A 19,784-nucleotide genomic window follows, 5' to 3' on the forward strand; every position below is an offset into this window, starting at 1 on the left:
AAAGTCTTTGTTACTCAAATTTCCCTATGTCTCTCCACTTTATGAGAACAAATGGTCCCATCAGCAGCCATAAACAGAAATTTCATCAGCTCACTGAGACTTAGGCCAGCCATACTTCCATACTGGTTTTGGAGGTGGGGGTGCCTGTGGGGGGAGAATTCCCAGAGGCCTCCCTTGCAAGCTCATAAGCAAATCCAGGAGGCTCCAGACTCGTGTTCACTGATATCCTGGTTGTGTCGGCCATGCCCACCTCATCTTACTAAGTTCTTTTTCTTCCTTTGTATTATAGGATTTTATCTTATTTATTTATTTTTTAAAAAGATTTATTTATTTGACAGAGAGAGATCACAAGTAGGCAGAGAGGCAGGCGGGGGGGGGGGTGCAGGGAAGCAGACTTCCTGCTGAGCAGAGGGCTGATGCAGGGCTGGATCCCAGAACCTGGGATCATAACCTGAGCCGAAGGCAGAGGCTTAATCCACTGAGCCACCCAGGCGCCCCCAGGCTTTTATTTTTTTTTGTGCTTTCCCCTCTGGCTTTATTGAGATATAATTGACATACAACATTAAGTAAATGGAAGCTGCACAGCTTGATGATTTGATATATGTGTATATTGCAAAACAATTACACCAATAAGGTTAGTTAACACATCCATCAGTGGCCAGAGTTACCATTTTTTATCAAGTTCTTTAACAGTCACTGCTGTATAAGGAACAACCCAGACCTGAGTGACTTAAGATGCAACCATCTATTGAGCTCAGGGTTGTACTGGTTGGCTATCTGGACTAGATTCAGCTGGATTTCTTCCTGCATCAGCGGTCAACTCGGGATTGGGTAGAGGGCTTTCAGATCTTGGTTGGGTCTTTCACATGTCTGGGGGGCCTCAGTTGGAACAGCTGGGTTGCCTTGGCTCTGGGTCAAGAGATCTCTCACCTTCCAGCAGGCTAACTCAGGCTTACTCATGTGGCAGTGGAGAGGGTAGAAGAATGCAAGGCTTCTTGAGGTCAGGGTCTGAAAAGGTACAGTGGGACTTCTGCTACATTCTGTTGGCCAAAGCAACAGTATCAACCCAGATTCAAGGTGGGGAAGTAGGTTCCCCTTTTTTGTGGGAGGAACTGTGAAGTGTTTGCCGGGAGGGGAGTAACTGTGACTGTTGTGGCAATTCATCTACTACTTTCTGGGTAATGTCAACATACCAAGCCCTTGAAATGGAGAAGCGGAATGAAGTGTAGGTCTCTCAAGTGTTGCTTAGCAGGAGGGTCCCCAACACATATCTGCTTGGGCCCCAGAGTCTCTCTGCAGTTTATGAAAGAGTTCTTGGAGTTGTAACATAGAGTTTCTATCTTCCTAGGATCCCTGGTGTGTCCAGAGGGCCAAGTTGGGGGCAGAGTTGAATTCCATCTTCCTTCTGGCACTAAAACTTTGTTACTGGACCAAACCAAACATGGTTTCTTCTTTCCTTAGAATGAAAATAATCTCCCAGGAGGACTTTTTTCACCTTCCAAGCAAATAGATTTCCAGCCAGCCCACCATGCTAGTGTGTCAGACATGTCCAGTGGCAGACCTCGCTGAGTCTTCTCTAATTCTCTATAACTCATTAGATTTTCTTTTGCAGAGTCTCTCTTCCTGGATAGCAGAGGGAAAAAAAATGGAGTCTGAGGCAATAATTCAAACAGTCTTTCTGGTCTCCTTAGAGACTTCCCAAGTTCTTCCTGTGGTGGCACGTGAGGGGGTGCCTCTGGGTCTCCGCTAGGCCTCCCCGCAGAAAGTCTGCTCCAGATCATTCCTTGAAAGCAGAACGCTGAGGGGTGATGGCCCTATTCCTCAGTGCTCGGCTGCGGAAGCCTGCGGCTTGTGTACCTCATGGACTGGGTGCTCCGTGCTCCTTCAGAGCTCTGCAGCGCTCCCTGACTTCCCCAACGACGTTAACCAATGTTCCTTCACCAATATTCCCTCTGAGACCTCATCATATCCTCCCGTTAGTCCCTGACCAAACCTCCAGGGTCTACTCGTCCCTCTCCATGCTGGGCCTTAGATCAGCTGATTCGTGTGTTCTGTGTCACAACCCCTCAGCCTACCTGTGACCCTAGCAGAACCGTGGGGCACAGCTTCATGCACAGTGACTCATCCCACCTCTAGTGACAAAGGCAGTGGCTCTGCTTTTCTGTCCCAGATGTTTCCTTGAAAAACAACCAGAAGTAAGAAGAAGTAAACTTTCCTGGGAGACATCCTCAACTGGTGGGAGATGAGATAAATGCCCTCAGCCCCCTGAACTTCAGAGAGGACCATTTTGAGGCACATTTTATACAGTTCCTCAGAGGGGCCCCAGAAGAATGGAGACCCAGTTGTACACCCTTTATTAGCGTCTCCTCCTGCCCTGTCTTACGTCCCTGCTTTCTGGATCAACTCCAGATAAGTGACCTTTACCCAAATCCTTACCTCAGATTCTGTTTTTGAGAGAACTCAAACTAAGACAGGCCCCGCAGAAAGCCCGAGACTCACAAGTTAGCTTCCTTCTGAGGCCCCTGGTCCTGGGGAGCAGGAAGGAACTTCTGCATTATGTCTGGACCAACAAGGACTTATAGGTGACTCCAGAAACTAAATCTAGGCCAGGCCCTAGCTCTGTATAACCATGGTGATCCACGAAGCTGACTTTAAAGGGGCCGCCCCCTCTCCTAGCCCAGTGCCTGAGGACAGGGGAGGAGGAGGTAGGCAGCCCATGTGGTAATCTCCTGAGAACCTTCCTTAACCCATTGACATACCTCCTCACTCTGGTTAAAGGTCACAATCACGGAGGATGCGACCTTTCCTTCAGACTGTCTGTCTCCTGCTTCTTCCTCTCTTCTCCCAAAATCCACTGGGAACTCAAGAGTGGGCTTTGGGCCTCCAACTCTTCCCTGCAGACCTTCCTTCTCCCCAGGCCTGTGGTAGAGCTCTGATCTACTGGCAAAGCCTGCCCCTTTCGATGTTCTGTGGAGACATGAGGAATTTGGAAAATCAATTTCTCTCTGGCCACACTTGACTTTCCTGCCACTGCTTCGCTAAAAAGATGAGGGAAGTCGACTCTGAGACTCTGAGTCAATCAGTGGCTTCCTCGCTCTCTAATCTTGTGCTGTCCCAATAGGGTAGCCACCAGCCACCTGTGGCTACGGAGCACTGAAACACAGCTGGTACAACTGAAGAACTAAATTTCAAGTTCAATTAATCTTAATTAAAATTTAAATGTAAAAACTGATATACTCAGTTTGGTTATTGGCTAACTTTAGAGTATATCTGAAACAACTTGAGCCTGTGAATCTACTTTCTCAGATAGAGATTTTATAAAGCTTAAACTGAGGTCAAGTATTTTTTAAATGAAAATCTAACGTCTGAATTGAGATGTGCTGAAGTAGAGATACTCACCTGATTTCAGCCTTAGTACATTAACAGAATGCAAAATACCTCGAGTCATGTCTTTATATTGTTTACATGGTGAAAATGGTAATATTTTGAATACATTGGGTTAAATAAAATATATCATGAAAATTAATTTCACTTGTTTTGTTTTTAAACTATTTTCAATGTAGCTAGAAAGTTTTGAGTCTGTGGCTTGCACTGTATTTCCGTTGGCCAGCCTGTGTTCTAGACAGTGCTATCTGCTGCTTTCCTGGAGCCATGTGCCTCCAGGGCCAGTCCCCAGGGGTGGATGGTGGCAAGAAAAGAAGGTTTTGAGGGTGGGCTTCATATAGCTGTTTAATATTTGTGAAGTATTAAACCTGTTACAGATGTATTGTCCCTATACCCACTGGAAGGATAAGAACCTTTTCCTTTCTCTTCTGTGGCTTCTGTATGGGGAAACTGATGAAAAGAAAGATGTTTTCTGGTATCTTGAATTAATCAATTTATTCACCAGCATGGAAATATAAGCAGAGGGTAATGGATTCTTTATTTCTTTTTTTTTAAAGATTTATTTTAGACAGAAAAAGAGAGAAAGTGGTGGGGGGGGCTGAGGGAGAGGGACAGAGGGAGTCTCTAGCACAACTGGGGCTTGATCCCAGGACCCTGAGATTACAAACTCAGCCAAAACCAAGAGTCTGTTGCTTAACCCACCAGCCAACCAGGGGTCCCAAGGACTGGACTGTTTTAAACAGGGCCTAACGGCAGGGTCCCTGACAGCCCAGTTTGTACAAGAGTCCTCCACCCCAGCTGATTGGTCATACATAGCATGGTTACCTGACTCAACCTGGGCCAAAGAGTTGCTCTCTTGGGGGATTGAGTAAAGGCAAAGGGATTCCAGCTCCACCTGGCTGCCGGTCTTCAAAAGGGGAGCTCCAAGCCCCAGTGATGTAAATGAGGGCCTGTATGTATCTGGAGCATGAGAAGGCCCATTTGTGAGCCAAGGGAAGAGCTGGCATCTCAGAGAAGACTTTCTGAGTTCCTGGAAGCGCTCCAGGCTCTGGTTGTGCCTCTCATGCAGCTCTCCCTACCGTTCTGACCTCGAGGTCATAGAGAAAACACCCTGTCCTCCAAATACATCCCCGGGTTGGTGCTCATGTTACCTGCAAAGGAGCAACTTACCAATACAGAGTAGAGGCTGAGGGGTAGGGGAGAATATTAATGGGAGAGCTTTGTGTTTATAGGTCAAGGGGAATGTACAAGTAGATTTTTTTTTTCTTTTTTCCCTACAGAAAATGCTGATCAGTGGCCTCCTTGTTCCAGGGTAGCTGACACAGTCTTGGGCACCACCCTACAGCTGCGTTTTGGGTTCAAAGGCTTTTGTGGCTGGGCTGGGAAGCACATCACCATTTATAACATTGTTTCTAAGGGAGACACATTCCAAGATCCAAACAATGAATTTAGTAAAGAATGTTTGGCTTTTAGGAGGGATGAGCAGAGCCGGCTGTATCCTGGGGGCTGGCTATGCATTAACCATTAGCTTCCCTTCCCTTTAGACAAGGAGATTTACCGTGCAGGGCTGGGGCATGTATGGGAGGAGGGGTTTATGATAAGAGGAAGGAAATAGATAAGGGGCCCCGCAGTTGGGATTCTCCAAGTCTTCCTCCGCACTGAGCGTCCCCATAGTCCAGGGATGGATGAGTGAGGGAGGTAAGAGGTGGACAAAGAAACTTGTCTTCCTTCCCTCACGGTCACGTCTGCCCGCCCGCCTCTCGAAGTGGGCTTGCCTAGCCCCTGCTCAGCTCAAACCCTTTTTGGAATAAGGCGGGGTGTTAGAAAATGAATCCCACATCCTCTGCCTGGGGAATCCGGGGCGCTCGAGGTGGGCTCTGCGGGGCGGTGTGACCATTCCCTGGGAGTGGCTGTCACAGCTTGGGGCGAGCCAAGGGGCTTGGGCCAAGACTCCATCCGGCTTAAGAGGGCAGAGGCGAATGGGGTGAGGGGAGCCAGTCCAACCTCTCCACCCCTGCACTTCTACCCCCGCCCCGCCACCGCCCCCCCCCCCCCACGCCGCCAGCCCGGAAGAAGCGCTGGCAGCCTGAGCCCAGACTCGCAGGAGGGGAAGGAGGGGACGCGCAGCCCCAGCATTGTCTGGGAGGGAGGGGAGAAGCTCCGCCCCCCAGGAGGAGGGGAGGGGAGGAGGGGGATAGGGGACGGAGGGCGGGAGACGCGGGGAGGAAGAAAGGCGAGGGAAGAGGGGCGGGGGAGAGATGGAGAGCTAGAGAAAGACGGGGAGAGAGGCCGATCCGACGCGGTAGGGACGGATAAAGGCAGGGGGGCGGGATAGAGGGCGGGAGGGGAGGCGAGGAGGGCGGGGCGCCCGACCCCCAATCGCGCGTCCGCCGCCTGCGCCGCCCGGCTGGATTTGAGCCGGGCCCGCGGCTAGCAGACCCAGGCGCTGGCTGGAGCAACGCCCCCCCACCCCCGCGCAGAGGCACCCCCACTTTCCAACTCCGCGGGCGATGCAGCCGACTCAGGACGCAGGCAAGGTTCGGGGCGCGGGGCACTGGGCGCGGGATGCGGGTCGCAAGGTGCCGGGCACGGGCCGGTCCTCTCTCCCCTGCCCTCCCTCCAGCCCCGCCGAAAGTTTTCCCGCGGTGTTCCCAGCCTGGTCCAGGTCAGCGCCTCAGTCTTCCCCTGCCCTGGTCTCCTCTCTCCTCCCGGGGCCTCTGGGGGTTCCCGGGAGTGCGGAACCCCCGGGGGCCGCGTAGGAGCCAGCCCCTGAGCGCCCAGCTGCTGGCCGGAGAAAGTTGTGGCTCCAAGCTTGCCTTCCCTCTGCGACCCTTGGGGGTCCTTCTTCCCTCCGGCGCCCCCGCCCCAACCGCGGGGTTCTCGGGACTCCTTGGCAAGCTGGGGCCGCGCAGCAGGTGCCGGGATGGGAGGCCCGGACAGCGCTGGGAAGTGTCTAACCCCAACGGGTCCCCATTTTCCCAGCCCAACGGACGGTTCCCCAGAGGGGGATCCAGCACCCGGCGCGGGCAGGCGTCGCTCCCGAGGCCACATCTGAAGGGCGCGCGGCCTCGGGGGCCCTCGGTCCTCGTGGCACTTCCCGTTTCGGTCTCCCCCCTCCGCCTACCGAGCTAGCGCCGAGGTCGTTGAGGACCTCAGCTTTGCGTCCTCTCTCTCCGGAGAGGGGCAGTTTCTTTGGGCGACCCGGCCACTTCTGCATTTCGGTCGCCTGCTTTGCATTCAGCACTTAAACTGGGAGAACCCTGGGGACAGCGCGGAGCGGCGCGGTGGCCCGACTGGGCGACGGAGGGCTTCCTCTTCCTCCGGGGCTCTTATGGGTCCTCGTTTGTTCACACCCCCCCACCCCCGCCACAGAGTGACAGCAGGAGCTGAGCGCCGCGCTTCTCAATGCTGCCCATACTTTATTCCCAGGTGTCCGGAATCCGGGTTCTCCCAGAGGACAGAGGCCGTGACTAACTAGCGTGGGCCAGGTTTCTAGTAAGTACCTTAATGGGATGAATGAAAATTAGACCCAGGGAGCTGCCAAGTAACAATTCATCCTGGAGTGGGACTCTGTTCCTGTCACAGCTGATCTTGGTACAATGGGAGGAAAGAATTAGAAACAATGATTCTTTTAAACAGCTGGGATTCAGAGCCTGGGGCCTGCTTTCCAGAGCATCTGGGGGAGGAATCTGGGTTTGGATTTATTCTACTTATCAGTCCACACTTATTTACTGGGAACTTTTTCTGGAGTGGTCTTTGGAATTAAAGAAACTTCTCGTGGCTAAGATATATTGGGTTTTTTGAGGGGAGGTGGGTTAGTTATTGGTGTGTGTGTGTGTTTCAACTTGTGTCTACATGTGGTGTCCCAGGGACTAAGTGTGAATCAGCCTGGGAGGCTCCCACTTGGGATCAGAGACCTTGCAGTGGGGTCGTGATCTGTGCTTTGTCCTCTGGACCTGGCAGCCTGGGAGCTGCTGCAGAGTCCTCTGGGCCCTGACAGGCTAACAGCCACATGGTGGCTGGGTTTGGGAGAGGTGGGATAGTTTGGGAAAGAGGGTAGGTGGTTCTTGCCCTGGCTGGAAGGACAGGGAGTCAGAGAGGCTGCCCTCCTGGGGAACCTCAGAGCGTGGGCAGCCTGCCAGGGCAGCTGGGCTGTGAGTCCTGACCCCCCTTCAGAAGACGAAAGAGCAGGGGTAGCGTATATGGAGACAGGATAATTTGGCTGGGGTGCAGCTGAGATGTATCCCTTGCTCCTTGCCCTTTTGAAATCTAGGTGCATCTTCAGGGAGCCTGGCTGAAAGGAGGCCAGGTGACCTGGGGCCCCCAGGCATGCCCCCCTCCAGGGGAAGCCCTGGGAAATGGGTGGGAAGGGGTGCCCCTTTCCCCCAAATGTGCAGACCACAGCATGCGTCCCTGTGCCTCAGGTGGCAGCATCTCCACCATCATGAGCTGGGTATGGGGAGTTTCATCCTGCCCCCGGGGCTCTGGAACCCCCCCCTCTGCATTCTGCAGAGCTTCTGTTCTTCCTGTTCCCTTAGAGGTCACTTAGCAGGGATAAATGCCCCACACCTGTTTTCCCTCCCTCAAGCTTCCATTTCTCAGCTTCGCTGTCCTAACCAGGAACTTTCAGTCACCCACTGGTTTTGCTTTGATTTCTTGGTCTATTTCCTGGAATCCCAGAGCCAAGCTTCGTGTCTGCCTTCTGTGCGTGAGCTGCTTAGGAATGACCAGGAGACTTGGCTGGAGAGGTGCCCAGGACTGCGCTTCTAATGGCGTGCCCATGACTGTCCCACAGCATAAAAGAACGCTGGCCTGATGATTGCCTTCGGTTCTCCCTAGGATACTTGGGCCAGAAGTGTCCTCACTGGGAGGGGGTTTACAGGCAGGACCTGAGGGCCAGAGAATCCTGCTGGGGTGCCAGGAAAGGGACTGGGACTTGCCAGGGTCTCCCTCTTTCCCCCAGGGGGAGAAACTGGGCAGGTCTCAGCAGTGTTCCTGGGACAGAACAGGACGGCCAGTCTCTGGGTTCAAGACAGAGCTGTTGAGAGCTGCTGCCACTGGGTTTCTAAAACTAGGGCAGTGGGGGTGCCTGGGTGGCTCAGTGGGTTAAAGCCTCTGCCTTCGGCTCAGGTCATGATCCCAGAGTCCTGGGATCAAGCCCTGCATCGGGCTCTCTGCTCAGAAGTGAGCCTGCTTCCCCCCATCTCTCTCTGCCTACTTGTGATCTCTGTCTGTCAAATAAATAAATAAAATTAAAAAAAAAAAAAGAAAGAAAGAAAAACTAGGGCAGTGGTTCCCTTCTGCCACCTCCTTGTTTCTCTCACGGCTCCTTACAGTATCGTCCAGTGATCTACCCTCATGACACACTGTCTTATTAAACACCTCCCTGCATCTCCAGAAGAATGTTAAGTGAGTCCTTAAGATGGGGTCAGTTCCTGCAGACCTGTGATTGCTGGTTTCATTTCTTTGGCCTCCTTGTGGGTTCCCGTGGAGGGCATGTGTGTGTGAGGTTGGAGGGAGGGGATAGGGCAGGAGGCACAGGGGAAGCGGGGCACAGTAAACAGGGACATCCTCCAGACTCGGCTGGCAGGGCATCTCATGGGTCATTTGGGATCGTCCCTGGGATGGCAGGCGGACTCTGGAGCCTATAATCGGCTGATGAAGCTGCTTGGGATGACAGTTTGAGGCTGTAGGACTCTGCCCAGGCCAGCTGTGGGTGATTCCGAGAGGGAAAGCTTACACTGGAGAAGGGGGCAGTGACAGGGTCTTGACTAATTCCCAGGGGATGAGCAAAGTGATATAGAAGGGCTTTCCCCTAGTCATCCCATTGATTAAACTTGACAAAAAGATATCCTTGCTGTCCTTGGACATCCCAACCCAAAGTGATTTGGCAAAGTGGGTTTATCTCACCAGCATGGTGCCCTCCCCGTGGCTGGCATGCAGTTCAATGTTTGTTTAACTGCTCATTTCTAAAAGAGGAATACAGTGTTGGATTTGGGGTTTGAATGGCATTCGACGGCTTCCAGCTTGATGATATTGGGCAACGCAATAGATGCTCTCAGCATCCTTCCTGTGTTCCCTTGGCCTCAGCCAGTGACCAAAGAAAGCTCCCTCACTTCTCTGCTGGGGTGGCATGGGGGCACGTGCTATGCTGTGTCTTAGAGTCGCCTAGTAACTGGTCCCCCTCACCGGCTGCTGTCCCTTCCCTGTTTCCCTTTCCAGCCCCCTTCCACTTGCACCCTGATCCTTGTTTTAGGGCCAGCTTCTTGGGGAAAGCAACTGAGGATGGGTTTCGGGCTGCAGTCAAACAGTCACGTAAAGCCTCTCAGCCTCAGTTTCCCCAGCTGTAAGACCGCAGTTATAATTGTCTCCCGGTGATACTATGATGGGCATTCAGAGGAGAGCCTGGCACACAGCAAACATTCAGGCTGCCATGGGCCGCTCATTGATCAAGATGGAAGAGGCCATGGAGGTTCTGGGAGCGGGCATTATGATGGCTCATGAATGGCCAGTTATAACGCCTTGGTGGAGAGAGGCTATCCTTCGGCTAGGTGAGAAAGCTGAGTGCACCTGCTCATGGCTGTCACATTTAGGCTGTGACCGGTGATAGATGCTGAACAGCCGCTTGGGTGGCATTGGGCCATCCTGGAGTCCTGCTGTGGTCTTTCCTCTTGCCAAAGGGAATTCAGCCCGGCCACCTTCTGCCTTCCTGGCATAATGGTTTCTCTTCATGACAGAGGCGTGTTGTGTTCCCTGAGGAGGGGACTGGTTTCTTATGGAAAGGACAGTCCCTACTTTGCTGAACTGCTATGCCATGCCACAGACACCCAAGTGAGAGTCCAGAAAATTCTATGTGGCGAAAAAGACCCTTGTGTGGCAGAATTCGACATCCCTGCTGTGATTTTTATCCCCAAAGCTCTGTAGACAGTCCTGCGGAGGGAGTCCCGGACTCCACGGTGGCCCTGGTAGGAAATCTTATCCTAGGGATGTAATTAGGCAAGTGCAGAAAAATATGTGCACAGGGATGTCCCTTGCAGCATTCTTTGTAATAATAACCACCGAAATGGAGAGTAAACCTCAACAAAAGCAAACATGTTAATTCTGGTCCAGGTAGCCCTGACTTTTCCAAAGTTGTTTGCCTTAGGCTGCTTGGTTGTTTTTGTTTTTGTTTTAAAGATTTTATTTATTTATTTGACAGAGAAATCACAAGTAGGCAGAGAGAGTGGGGCGGGGGCGGGGGACAGGCTCCCCACCAAGCAGAGAGCCTGATGTAGGGCTTGATTCCAGGAACTTGAGATCACAACCTCAGCCGAAGGCAGAGGCTTTAACCCACTGAGCCACCCAGGCACCCCTGCTGCTTGGTTTTTTAAGAAGGATCTACATTAGTACCTGTTTTGTTAAAGAAAGAAATCCAAAAAGGATTTTCAGTTTCTTAAATTTATTTATTTATCAGAGAGAGCGAGCGAGCACATAAGCAGAGGGAGCGGCAGAAGTAGAGGGAGAAACAGGCTCCCTGCTTAGCAGGGAGCCTAATCTGATGTACAACTGGATCCCAGGATCCTGGGATCATGACCTGAGCTGAAAGCAGATGCTTAGCCGACTGAGCCACCCAGGCGTCCCAGGATTTTTTGTTTTTATGAAAAAAAGGCAAAAAGCACAAGTAGCACTCAGCGCCGTACCCCCTACCTCCACCGCCCGTGATGAGAGTGGCCCCTCCGAGCTCCTTCCCTGGGACCTACTCTCAGCATCTCACTGTCTCAGCATCAAGCCAACGCCGGAGCTTTGAACTGTGTCTGTGAGCATCTGTGCTTTGTCTTGATTTATTTTGTGTTATCTGTTAGCAAGATGTGTCCCAAGGTATCAGAAAAACCTAAACAAGGTTATGTTTGGGTCTGGGAACGCTAACACATTTTCCCATATAGATTAATGGTAATTGATTCTTTGCTTTAGGTCGCTTTGGCTCACGAAAAGGTTCATAGGAACTCTCTGCTTTTGGGTGGCCAGGAAACACCTCCATATGTACACACTAGAACACCATGGGGCTGCAAAAAATACAGGGGAGTGATGTGCATCTATTACCGTGGAAAAATATAATATTTCTCAAAAGCAGGTTACCCAACTGTGTTCTTTGCAAATATATCCTCCCCTCCATTTTATATTTGTCTCTGGAAGGATGTGCAGGCAAATGTTCGCAGTGATTGTTTCTGCGTGGGGGCATTTCGGGGAGATACTGATCTTAGTCTTTTTTTAAATTAAATATTTTTGTTTTTAATGATGGTAAAATATATGTAATAGAAAATTTGTCCTTTTCAGCATTTTTAAGTGTGGAATTCAAGGGCTGTGCAGTCTCTTGTCAGAGGATGCCATAGACTGAATGAGTTGAAAACCCCAGAGATGACTTTCTCGAAGTTCTGGAGGCTGGAAGTGTGGATTAGGGTGCCCAGAGAGGTGGGCGAGAGGCTGTTCTAGATCTCAGACTTCTCGTTATAACTTCATGTGGCAGGGAGGATGGGGGAGCTCCATGGGGTCTCTGAGAAGGGCACTAATCCCCTCACCCCCGTGAGTCATGCCCAAAGGCCCCGCTTCCTAATCCAGGCCATTCTGGGTTCATATTTCCATGTAAGAACTTGTCGGGACCCAAATGTTCCAACGACAACAGCGACATTATGTGTACTCCCAGTGTTGTACGACCCTCACCGGACTCCCTCTCCAGAGCTCTTCCGTTGTCCCAGAGACCCTGTACCCATCAGCTGTCAACTTCCCATTCCCGACCTGAGAGCCCCTGGCAACCTCAGTTCCACTGCCTTTGTGAATTTGCCTGTCCTAGGGATGGCATAGAATTAGAATCATTCAATAATCTTTGTGCTTCCCTATATTTGTCAAAGAAATAGAAATGTTTTACATAACAAGGAATGTAACAGCCCCATGGGAGAGTGGCGGTGTTTTGTCCCTGGGGGTTTCGTTTCAGGTAGGGCCACGAGGTCCTTGTCCTGGCCATCCGTCCCAACCCTGCCATCTTCCCCACCGGGGTTGGGGGCAGGCTCTGACCTCCCCATTGGCCTAGGGGAGCCAAGGGCAGGTGGCCAGGCACTGACGAATGCAGCGCCCTTGGCCTCGGAGCTGACCGCAGGTGTGGCTTGCTGGTTGCTGGCAGCTGGGCCTCAGGTCCCAGACGGCGGCTTCTGTGGTGGGTTTGAGTGGGTGTGCTTGGGGTTCACTGTGCCTTGAACCTCAGAGCCGTCTTGCAGTGAGAAAGGTCCAAACCTGCTAGAGGTGGGTTATTGGGACCATCCGTCTTGAAGGCTGAGAACGACAGCCTCATCATTTCGATTTCAAGCATCCTCTGTGTGTGTTCCAGATCCTGGGGCTGAACTTGACCTGCCAACTCCCCATCATAACCTGTTAAATTGCCACCATGGTGGCTGGGGGTATGGCTGTCGAATGTTCTGTCAGCAGGTGGGGTGGGCGGGCTGGTGTGCAGCAGGGGCATTAGCTGGTGGGGTTTGTGAGGCCCCAAGTGCTCCGGAGAGATGGGTGGTGGCCTTAGGTGGGCGGAGCCCTCTTCCTGAAGCTCCATATGGAACTTCACAGTTGATCACACAGACATTTGGGACAAGGATGGCTCTCTGGTGCATGTGACAAGGTAGTCCGGGACGTGGTGCAGTGGGGTGGGGAGCAGGGAAGATGGTGTGTCGACTCTGAGGTGAAAGGGGTCAGGAAGCTTCGGGACCCAGAACTGGGTCTTGTGGCCCTGTTTAGGCGTCATGGGAGTGGATCAAGTGGCTTTTCAATGGGACACCTTGTTCTGTGTGAAAAGCTTTTAGTTCCTTGGTAAGTGAGCTTCCAGAAGGCCTGTCGGGCTCTCCAGAGAGTCAGTAAGAGGATTTAGGTGTGGGAGGGACAGACTTGCCCACTGAACTCTGAAGTCTCTTTACCTGGTTCGGCCTGTCTTCTCTCTGTCCAGTGGGAGGCTGCTCTTTTAATCCTGGGCAGTTGGGGGAGTGTAAAGATTTTACAGAGACAGCCTTTGAAGCCCATCTTGAGGAGAGGTTCTGTGTTGCACGGTGCTGATTTTTCTTCAGGGTTAGTCAGCTGGTGGCAGAGCAGGCAGTGGAGGGTAGGAACGTGGTTTTGTGGAAAACTCCCCCTGTCAGCCTCCTGGAAATGCTCTGGAAACCCCCAGATAAACCGTCTTTCCTGGTACTCGGAAGGATCTGAGATCTGTTGTGTGAGGGTGAATTTTTCCACACACGGGGTATTAAGGAGGTGAAAGGAGGTCCCCCTCCAGTAGCTGCCCCAGGGGAGGGCTCAGGGTCCACAGGACTCCTCCTTTGCTCTCCCTTCTTTACTGTTTCTGAAATGCCAGGAGCCTGCCCATCTTGGGGGTGGGAGGGGAGAGATGGTGGGGGGCATGGATAAAGCCCACGCTCCTCTTGGGTGCCCAATCCTGGCCCCAGGTAGCGAGGAGCAGAAACCCCATTATCTCTGCACACAAAGCTCGGCCTTAGCTTCTAGCACCAAAAAAGGAAGAGCTGCTGGGGTTCCCTGAGGAAGGGGAAGTGAGGTCAGAGATGAGTCTCAGAGAAATCGCTCAGTAAACAGGAAGAATGGCCAGAAAGAAACCTGTGCTTGTAGGAAATGGGGAGCTGGAGGCCGCCCGTCCTCACCTGCCCTGATAGGTCAGCACATCCCTGCATAGCTGAGAGACTAACCACGGACAGCAAGCGGGGGCTCCAGGCCTCAGGCCCTCCCTGTGGGACAGGCTCCACCTAAATCCCATAATTATCAGGTGGAGGAAAGCTTAATTTGCCCTTCCTGAGGTAGCACATGAAATTACCCTATAAAATAGACCTTGGTTTTAAGAGATGCAGGTCAAGGAATGTTTCATCTTTCTTCCCTTATTAGGGCCAGTGTGGCCTCTTGCTGACTTCCCACTTTTTCCTCAGGCTACCTCAGCCACACAGAAGTTGGCATGTTGCTGAATCCTAGCCTGTGAGGGGCTGATCTTGGCAAGACCCCTCTGGTGGGTGGTGATGAAGCGGTTGCTTTGGGGAAGCAGGAGGGTCTGTCGAATTGGAGGGTTGGCTTTCTAGATCTCTGGTTCCTTGGAGCCAGAGTCTAAATTCTACATACGTGCACACACACACACACACACACACACAGCATTTTCTGTCTGGAGTTTTTACTTCCTTAATGCCATTTTTTTTCGTCCTGCTCCAACACCCTGGTTCTCTGATAGAAGATTAGGGGACTTTGGGTTTCCTTCTAAACATCCAGAAGGTCAAAATCTTGTGGACACTGGTGGGACTTTCCTATAAGCAAGTAGTTGCTCATCCGGGCCTCTGAGATGATTGTTTGGGTGAGTCGCAGTGGTGACCTTCCAGGTCACTCACCTGGCCACCCGCCCGCTGGTGTGGAAGGGGAGGCAGGCCCTTCTGGCAGGAATCCCAGGACTGTTTCCTCAGATCTGCCCCAGCCACACTGGGGACTCAGCCTTGTGTACAGAAGGCCCGAGCAGAGTGGGCTAGGGTCCCATTTGGTGGCGGAAAGAGCAGGGACTTCATAGGTCAAGCTGCTGGTGGGGAGCCCCAGCGTGGCTGGAATCTCAGCTCCTCACCGGAGAGGGTGGGCCAGGCAGGGGCTGCCTCTGGGGATGGGAGCCATGTTTCCCGTCCGCAGGGGCCTCATACCTGTCCTCAGTCAGGGCCCCCAGCTTTTTCCGGGTTGGGGGAGCCAGTGGTTTTGGGATCCATGAGGTAAGGGGTAGCTCTTCTTTGGACAGAGGGTAGATGTGACTTAGGGTCTGTGGCAGGTGTCCAGGTCCCTGGCTGAGGTCTCTATCCTTGGCCCCTGAAGGGTCTGCTCTACCTACATCTTGTCTGTCCAGCTATTTACTCACTGCCCCCCCCCCCTTTCCCCAGGCTCCCTGGGCCTGCTGTGGCTGGCAGCGGAAGCCCCCCATACCCAGTGCTTAGCCAGGGCACCACAGAAGGAGGCTCTGGGCTTCATGTCGGCTCTGTGACCTGGATCGAGTTGCCTGACCTCTAGGACCTCCTGTTTCCTCATCTGTAAATGGTGAAAATAAAGCCTTCCCAGTGGGTTCTTTCTTGTAAGGAAGAAGGTAAAGCTTCTAGAGCCTTGTTACCCACAAGGCTGGCATCACTGGGGAGGTGGCTTGTTAGGAATGCACGTCCTCTGACCCCATCCAGAAGGACTGAATCTGTAGCTGGGGGTGGGGGATGGGGGAAAGCAATCTGTACTGAACTAGCCCTCCAGAGCCTTCTGGTCCACACTCCAGTGTGAGAGCCCCTCCTCTAGGGTACCGCTGGCTCAGTTGAGTTTTAGCTGAAACTCTTTTTTCCCCTTCACCTCAAGAGGGTTCTGCTTTGCCAGAACTCACACAGTTCCAGGTTTGACCCCCACCTCCCTCCGGGCTGTGTACTTGGGGACCAGGGACTTCGCTTCTTTGTGCCTCATTGGCTTCATCTGCAAAATGGGGATATTGAGGTTTCTCCATGAGGTCATTGTGGGGATGAAACGAGCCAAAGCAGATACTAGGTGGCCCACAGTGAACTCTCGTTTATGGTAGCTGTCTATGATTCACATCTGGTGTCTTGTTATTAGCTTAATAATAATAGTGTGATTTTCTGTTCTTGATTGATGAGGGAAACAGGCGTCAAGGTGCCTCCCGAGACCTGTGTTCTCCTAGTTCAGAACTCCTAGTTCTCCTGAGCCTTTTTCCACCTTCCCACCTCTTACCAAATACCTTCCACTTCCCCTTTCGTGATGCTTAGCATGCTTTGGGGGCGGGGACTGAATGAAAGCCTTTATTCACTGTCAGATGGAAAGCTGAGAGAGTGCTGTCCATATACTCAAGACATTTGACCTTAGCTCCCGCTTTGGTGGTGTTTGGTGCCAGACTCTTTCTGAGCGGAGCGACTGGGATAGCCGTGTGGGTAGGTCACTGGGGTCCTCTAGGCCTGGAAAAGGGGACAGAGGTGGTACATTCAGGGAAGGGAGCATCAGTAAGGTGAACAGGCCCTGGAGAGGACCCAGGCCTGGCCAGTAAGTGGCCTTTTATTGAATGAAGGTGGAAGGCAAGGTGAGCTGCTTGCTTCCCGGGCAGCCAGAATTTTGCCCATTCTGGGGCAGGTTCAGGTTCAGGAACCAGGTGGTGGAATCTCTGGTAATCTCTAGAACTTGGCAGGGTCCCAGGCCACAACTCTAGTCTCCTTCCTCGGGTGGCGCAATAGGGCTGGGGTTTCCTGTTTGCCATCGACACTTCTTCCTGCCCCTCTACCAAGGGGCTGAAGTCCACAGGGGTCAGCCCGATCTCCTCTGTAACCCCTGCTTGGTTACAAAGCAGAGTCCCTCAGGATATCCGACGAGACTGTCTTTAATACTATAGTATGAAGCACTGTGCAGGAGAATTTTCTACTTCAGCCCAGGAGCTCTAGACCATCCCCCTGGGGAGCGGGGCAGAGCAGGACTCAGAGAAGAGGTGGGGACAGGCCCTAAAAGGGGAAGCTGTGGGCCTCCAGTGTGCATTTCCTTTGTTTCTGGGGCCCAGAGCTGACTTCCTGCCCTCTCTGCTCTGGTGCTCTGGGTTGCGTGTCACGGGGCCCTTTGCGTCAACTCGCTCCTCTGTCCCTGCCTACACCCACCCTTTGGGATGCTCTGTGCCGCCCTCTCTTCCCTGCTGAGATATTAGTAATGGGGAGGGGGGTGCTGAAGACCCGACTCAGGTGGCTTTCAGAAAATTCTATTCCTTCCATTCCTGAAAGGCTGTTTTGAGACGCACTGAGTGGTGTCCTCAGTCTACTCAGCTCTGTCCCTATCAGATTTCTAGGTTGTTCTCAGCTCTGGTTGTACATCGGCACCCCCTGGGGAAGACTATAAAAATGCTCATACCTGGGCCCCTTTCAGTGGGTTTGATGTCATTGGGATGAGGGGCAGCCTGGACATGCGGAATTTTAAATCAACCCTGCTAACCTCCCTCTCCACACCTCGCTGTCCTCACTCAGAGAGAGTCTCAGGAGCACCTACAAGCAGAGCCTCTGAGCTGCAGTGTGTCTCAAGGCCAGCTGCTTCTCCTTCCTGCTTTGGTTTCCGCTGTGGCTTCGCAGATGGCACGTCCCTCTCATCAGTCAGATGGGAGCTCTCTGCGGTTTGCCCCTCTGGGCATTCTCTGTGGAAAGCCCTCCCATCCCCTAGCCTGTCTCACTCCTCGCTGTCCTGTCTTAGAGACTGGGACTGCCTCAGTCCTGTTAATGGGCAGTGGCCACCCCCCCCACCCCCATCCTGCCCTAGTTGCTGAGGTCAAGGCTGGCTCCCGCTGCGCCACCAGGAAGACGGTGTCAGAAATGAAGTGGATTCTTCATCTCCTCCGGGCTCTCCTGCCAAGGCCTGGGTTGCCAGCCTTTCTGTTCTGCCTTTGCCCTTCTCCCTCTGGGGACCTTCCAGTGACTCAATAAGATGAGACACACGTGGTCCATAGGCTGGAGCAGAAACTGCCGGGCTTAGCCAGCGTCCCAGGGAGGTTCTGAGGCCAGATGAACCTCAGTGTGTTTTCCAGGTGTCCAGCAGAACGGGAGTGAGGGCCCTGGGCTTTGGAGGAACCAAGAGCTAAGAACACAGATTTTGCTCTCCTTGAAGAGAGCTTTGGATGCCTTCTCTCCCTCCTGGAGCAAGTTGAAGGCTCAATGTTTGCCTTCCTCATAGGAAGCTGAGCTGGTGACTGTCAGCGGCTTGCACGGCCCCTCATTTATTCTTGGGAAAGCTGGAGACACCTGTGCAAGGGCAGGTCTGTGAAGAGGAAGAGGAAGGGCCCCTTTGTACCACAGCTGCAGGGCTGTGATTGGTCCAGAGCTCTGGCAAGTGAGTGTCCCCATCCCTGCACCTCAGCCTCACAGTGCACCTGGCCAGCTTGGGGGGTGCGGGGTGGGCAGCTGCTTCCTCCCTGCTGGATGGCAGGTGGGAGAAAGGGGATTCCTGCTCAGTCTTAGTGGCTCCCTTGTCCTCAGATGGGTTCTTGCAGGGCCGTGTGTGGGAGCTCACCCCTCCTCCCAGGACGGCTCTCAGCTGACGACAGACTAGCCCAGGGCTACAGAGGCCAGCCTGCCTGTCCCAAGTCCGTGGAGCTCTTGACACCCCGGAGCTCCCACGGGATCAGGCTGTGGCTGGGCTCCAGCTGAATGAATCCGGTCACCCGGCTCCTTCCCCGGCCTGGTCCCGCTTCCCTCACTTGCTGACAGGGCTCTCTTGAGAACACGTCCTCATTAACTCATGTGTCCAAAAATCCTTGTGTGGGGCCCTGCTTCTGGAAATCCTCTTACCTAGGACAGCAGGAATCCACTCCCTCCCTTGAAAATATAATGATCATGGGAAGATTCACAGGAGAGAATCATAGGCTGGGGGGCTGGGGTCCAGAAAGGGGAAGCTCCAAGCCCAGGAGAGGGAAAGCAACACCAGATGGATGATTTCTGGGTGGTGGCAAGCGCTGTGAGGAGCTGGCTGAGGTGTGAGCGCCGGCCCCCCGAACACTGCCCGGGGGCAGGGAAGATACTTTGAAGGGGGAGCTAAGTTTTGGATCAGGGTCTTGGGACCACGTGAGTTTGCTTGGGTCTGTAGAGGAGCATGGACACACGCATGGAGCTTGAAGAGCAGGCCTAGGAAGTTCTCTGTGGCTGGGATGTCATCACCTCCAATGGCTGAGGAAAATTCCAGTTGTCAAAACATTCTCTTGGATCTTAGGGAAGGTTGTACAAGCAGGACGTAATGGATGGGTCTTCCTATCTACCACTAGCAAAGATTCATGGTACTGCCCAGGCATTTGATGGAGCTGAAGAGAACCTAGAAGATTCTGCCAGGGTGTGAAGTCTGGGTCAGAAGGAAGGACTGATTACTTGGTGGCCCCAATGGGTCTCCAGTGTGACTGAGCCCTGAGAGGCTCCTGTCCCAACGTGGCAGACCCAATGATACATGCACCTCCAGACCTTTAAGCAGATGTGCTTCAATATACATTTTACCTCTTAAAGTCTTTCTACAGGGAAGTTGTACCGATTTAGAATTCTTGAGGGGTGAATAACGATGTTCCTAGAGGGGGTCAGTCGGTTTTAATATGATTCAGACTTCCAAAGAGCAACTCCGCGTTAATGATTTTTTTATGAATAGTTTTTTTGAAAGTTATTTTTCTATAAAATTTATGTGTTGTGTCCAAGTCGTCCTTGTGTTTGCATCCCCTACTCTCCCCTTCCTTTTCTGTGTGGGTACCTGCGAGCTGTTTCAGTTCTGTGTCTGAGATGCTGACCCACAGGGGAAGTCCCGCCTTCCTCCCCATTGTGCTCTCTCTTCCTCAAAAAGATGGTGATGGCCCCTTGCCCCTTTGCCATTTTCAAGAC

At 52.7% G+C, this 19,784-nt stretch overlaps 1 protein-coding gene and 1 long non-coding RNA gene across 9 annotated transcripts in view; one reads left to right on the top strand and one right to left on the bottom strand.

Annotated features, from left to right (window-relative positions):
• Positions 1 to 590: 590 nt before the first annotated feature.
• Positions 591 to 6,729, bottom strand: LOC106003782. The gene is made up of 4 exons (XR_001176475.2): positions 6,509 to 6,729; positions 2,760 to 2,967; positions 2,076 to 2,177; positions 591 to 1,623 (listed from the first exon to the last, which is right to left on the bottom strand). It is a non-coding gene; the product is annotated as an uncharacterized LOC106003782 (long non-coding RNA).
• Positions 5,583 to 19,784, top strand: part of RASSF2 (Ras association domain family member 2) — a 41,283-nt gene continuing 27,081 nt past the window's right edge. The window contains exons 1-3 of one of the 8 annotated variants that reach the window (XM_013046053.2): positions 5,583 to 5,921; positions 6,814 to 6,879; positions 15,306 to 15,505. The gene's annotated coding sequence lies outside the window, so the exon portion shown is untranslated. Of the gene's footprint in view, positions 5,922 to 6,813; positions 6,880 to 15,305; positions 15,506 to 16,215; positions 16,341 to 18,105; positions 18,262 to 19,784 lie in introns of those variants that run through there. The other 7 variants (XM_013046054.2, XM_045086036.1, XM_013046056.2 and 4 more) reach the window with 7 other exon arrangements.

The sequence above is a fragment of the Mustela putorius genome, unplaced genomic scaffold (assembly GCF_011764305.1).
Source record: "Mustela putorius furo isolate JIRA1106 unplaced genomic scaffold, ASM1176430v1.1 tig00000874_pilon_pilon_pilon, whole genome shotgun sequence".
In the NCBI taxonomy this organism is placed as follows: Eukaryota; Metazoa; Chordata; class Mammalia; order Carnivora; family Mustelidae; genus Mustela; species Mustela putorius.